The following is a 4,954-nucleotide window of genomic DNA, read 5'->3' as shown; positions in this document are numbered from 1 at the left end:
TATTTTATTGTACTCCACTTAAGGCTACATTCAATGAAATGCTGCTTTGTCATCAATGGATTAGACTTTTTTTTTCTTTTGCTCTGGAATTCAGCTCTTTGGTCCATATTTGGACAAGACTGCAATGATGTCTGGAGCCAGTAGTCATGGGAAAATTCAATCTTGTCCATACTAAGTAGATTATTGATGAATCAGTGGCCTTTAATAAAGAGTTCTTTATCTGTAATGGTTATAGGTGAAGGTGCAGCCAGTTCTGATGCATAGGTCTTCAATAGTGGATCTGGGATTTCACGGTTACATAGTCTCTGAAATACCTAGAGTGTTCAGCCATTCTTTAATAACACATGAAATGAAACAAAATAACTGAAGATTGAGGATACATATCTCAGGATGGATAATTTTCTAAGCACTTTTGTTCACAGATATTGCCAAGACTTCAGCCTTGTCTTTGAGATTCACCTAATGGATACTGCCACAGCTGACAATGGAAGTGTGCTTGGAGTCTCCAGTTCCTATTAGCCATTTGCCTGTCCACCATCATTCATCAAGATTTGTCTTTCTAAATGAAATGTTAGAGCAAAGGCATGGTTAAAGTAGTGGTTAGCGCAATGCTGCATCAGCGTCAGCAAGCAGGACTGGGGTTTGAATCCTGTGCTGTCTGCAATGATTTTGTACATTCTCCCTGTGTCCACATGGATTTCCTCTAGGTGCTCCAGTTTCCTCCCATCATTCAAAATGTCTCGGGTTTGTAGCTCAATTGAGTGTAATTGGGCAGCCAAGCTTGTGGGCCAAAATTGCATGTTTTCATGCTGTATGTCTAAATTTAGATTTTGTGAAGTATATTTCAGCAGTTGGTGATGGTCTAAATCAGCTCTTTTCATGTAAAATTGTTGAAATACTAGATCTAATCTGCACCTGTTCCATATAGCACAGTTATGCACTGCAATGGGTGGTAGTCTAGATGTGAAGATGGGAGTTTGTTTCCAGAAGTACAGAATGGTAGCTGTGTCTACCAGTGCTGTTGAGGGCATCTATTGCCTTCAGGACCAGCCAGATTGGAATGTAGTTTTGCTGCCTGAATCTCTTGGTGATGAATATTGAAGACTTTCATCAAGCAGAATATAGATCATTCCCATAAGATGGAAAGTTGGGTGCCATGTTGGTTGATGGAATTTAATCCTGACATTTATAAGTGATTCATTTTGGAAAGCCAAATAGAGGTAGGACATATACAATCAATGATAGGGGCAGAGAGGCCTTGGTGTTCAAATCCATCATTTCCTGAGAGTGGACATACAGGATAATAGGATGGTTTCCAAAAAAATGGCACATGGCTTGCTTTCTTTTGTAGGTCAGTGTTTAGAATATAAAATTTGAGTCGTTATGTTACAACTTTACAAAACAAATAATTAGACTTCATTGTATCTTGTGGGTAGTTTGGTCACAACATTATAAAGATGTGGCTACACTGGAGGAAATGCCAAGGATTCTACTGAATTGGAGGAATCTAATTATCAGAACAGCTTAGATAAGATGGGTTTATTTTCTATGGAGTAATGGAAGTTGAGTATAGCTTGATAGAGGTAGATAAAATTATAAGAAGCAAAGATAGGTTAGAATATAATCAGAATCTTTTTTCGCAGCATAGAGCATCGAAAACCAGAGGAAGAAGTTTTAAAGGGCATTTGACAGGCAAAGTTTTTTTTAAAAATGTGTTTAACATTACTGACAGAGGGGCTTGTGGAGTGAGATGCATTTATAAGACAAGACAGAGAAAGATTCATGCCTAATACAGCAGAAGGGACTACTGCTGATGGGCAAAACGATTGGCAGAGGCACGATGGACTGAAGAGCCTTTTTCTGTACAAGTCATGACTCTAAAATGGTGGTACTGCTGGAGCTGCTGTAACAACAGCGTTGACACTGGTGAGGACCTGGTGAGAGTAGGGAGTGGAGACACTGCACTCCCAAGTAGATTTTGATGGCTCTGTAGAGGCTTTAAATGGCCTGTTGAAAGGTCGATGGTATTTTATTTAAAATCCTGTGACCATGGGACCTGGGCTCAGTATGGCGGCGCCTGTGTTTGGCAAGAGCCATGAGAAGTTGCAGACTTTGGGGGAGCAGTGGACTTGTGCAGGACAATACTCCGTCCTGGTGGGAATTGGCCGAATTGGGCTTGGGTTACCGATGGTTTGAGCAGAACTGGAGTCTTGTGCATCTCCAGAGGCTATGGGATACTGGAGGCAAATCCATGGAGATCAGTGACTCGGGGGGGGGGGGGTGGTTGGGGGGGGTGGGATCTCTCTTTTGGTTCTCTTTCTCTGACTGTTAAGTAATGGTAATAGTAAATATTTGTATGCCTTGTGATAGGCTAAATGTGTAATATTACATTTCTTTTTTATTACATGACAATAAATACTATCTGATCTGATGCTGTCAGTGATTCCCGTTGAAAAGTGTACATGTTTGCTTATTGGATGAATGGGGTACATCATGGCCCAGTCCACCTGCCAAAAAGCAAGAGCATGAATAACAGTCATTTTGGCAAAATACTAATGAGCTGCCAGAACAAATAAAAGTCTGCTTGTATCAGTGTTGGGAGTGACAGAGAAACCAGGAGGAAATAGTATATTCCAATGGAAAATGAAAATGCATACTTTAATTAAAAAGAACAGCATCAGATTGGGCTCTGTGGCCTTTCCTCTAACTCAGAAGACTGTTCAAATGCATCATTGTACAGAAAAAAATGCTTGGAATAATCACAGGACAAAGATTTGATGAAGGATCATCCATCTGAAGCACTTCTCTCTCAGCAAACGCTGACTGAATCCAGCACTTTTTTTTGTTGTTTTTCAGAATCCTGGTTTCTGTAGCTTTTTTTAAAATAGTTGTCGTGCCTAAACAAAATCAGTGCTGATTGAAGGGTGCTCCACATATTAAAAAAAACTTCCTTCATGTTGTGATCCATGTTATTGTTTGGAAAAAAAAACAGATAAATCTAGTGGTATCTTTGTCAATATTTAGGTGGATGTTGACTGGTGTACAAGTCGACCCCCATTTTTCGGGCTGTCCGGGCCTCCCAGCAACAACCCAAAACTTTTTAAAACACCCCAATCTCAAGTAACAAAGCTCTAAATTAAGTAAGTAAAAAAAAACATCGGCCTATCAGACAGCAACAGCGACTGCCCACAGAGTTAGAGCGGTGACTCCGTGCTCCAGGCGAGAGCAGAAACCTCAGCCTACCAGGAAGCAATGGCGATGGCCCATGGAGATGGTGCGCCGACATTGTGCTTCTGGAGGGAGCAGGAACCTCGGCCTACCAGGCAGGAGCGGTGATGGCGACCTTAGGGGTCCCAGGTAGGAGTAGTTATGACAGCATCCAGTGGTGGGGAGCGGCAGCGCCAGCGGATGGGAGGTGCTTCCATCATCGACTTATACGCCGAATTGAAGGCACTTTTTTTTTTTGGTGAATTTAAGGTCTCGAAAGTATATCCGGTGAATAGTTTAACCCTCCCCCTTTTTTTGAGAATTTTTTTTAGGATTTCACAACTCGTACGCCAAAGTATATGGTATTTTTTACTCACTACCATTAAAAACAGATGACTTTCTGATTTCCTACAAGTTGAGCCTTGCTCAGTGCAGTCAAGTTTCTCTGGAATACAAGCAGTGCCTCATTTTAATCACCATTTATAGCATAAAGAAAGACACCACACAGCTACAATTCTTCCTTCTCTGAGCATTAACTGAGAGTAATTGAATATTTTTAGATGGAGGTGGATTTAAAAGAAGCCCAGGCTGGAAATGCGCCACATCACCTAATCTCTAATCTATGATTCTGAATCACTAAATTATTTCTTGCAATTTCAGCTATACCATACCTTGGAAAAATATACAGATAAAATTTAATGGCATGAGCTAAAATGTTCATTGTGACTGGATATAAAAATCAGTTGATAGTTTTCCAGCAAATTACTAACAAATTTTAAAATGCATGGTGTTTTTTGAAAAAAAACTTTTAACAATACAGTCTGGTAGATGTCAATTCCAGTCCATGAAGCCCAGTTATACCCAATTAACCCAACCACCCCATATGTTTGGAGGTTGAGAAGGAACCAGAGAAAACCCATGCAGGTTTTGGGAAGAATACATAAACACCTTACACATAGTGCTGGGTCTGAACCTGTGTCATTAATGCTGTAAGAAGTTTGCACAAACTGTAATGTTGTGTTCATCGTTAACCTTATTCAAATTCATTTCTGATTTATTGCTCTTCATCATCTGGTTCAGCCCTCTCAGTACTGACTTTATTACAGATAAAGATTCACTGGAAGATTTCGCTAAGAAGGACTGTCTTGCCCTGACCTTCTTATACCAAGTACACTTGGTTCCTCTCACTGTTCCTGAGGTTTGTGGGGAGGGGAGTAGGCTTTCTTACTGTATTAGTGCAAATAGGATCAGCTTCCAAGGATAATGAGTTCTTTCTGGGTCTATATCGGTAAATCTCAGTGAAACTGAAACTGCCCTGGTCAGAGATGCAGCTGTGGAGCCAGTGCATTTCCATCACTCCAGTATTCCTGGTGAAACTTTATATTTGTTTATCAGATGTAGAAGTCTTAAAATGATTGTTTGAGTTCATAAAAATAAATCTATAGAACAGGAAAGACAGTAAACGGATTTTTAAAAAAAAAATCAATAACAAGGGCAATGAGAATTATTGTAGGCCTTATACTATTTTCTCTAGACCCATTTTACTAAAGCTATGTGATTATAGAATATATAGTAGACCAATCAGCCCTTAAGCCTACACCACAGCACATTCGGATCACAACTAGTTTGCAACTGTCCCATCTTTATTCCATTTTTAAATTTCATATATAATCAAAGAATAGCAAATAATCACCTTTGTTCCTCGGAGAACAGAAATATTTATATGTCAGCAGCTTTGATTCATATT

Source organism: Narcine bancroftii, chromosome 7 (genome assembly GCF_036971445.1).
Source record: "Narcine bancroftii isolate sNarBan1 chromosome 7, sNarBan1.hap1, whole genome shotgun sequence".
Taxonomy (NCBI): Eukaryota; Metazoa; Chordata; class Chondrichthyes; order Torpediniformes; family Narcinidae; genus Narcine; species Narcine bancroftii.
The sequence above is the reverse complement of the archived record's forward strand: the minus strand, read 5'-3'. Positions refer to the sequence as shown.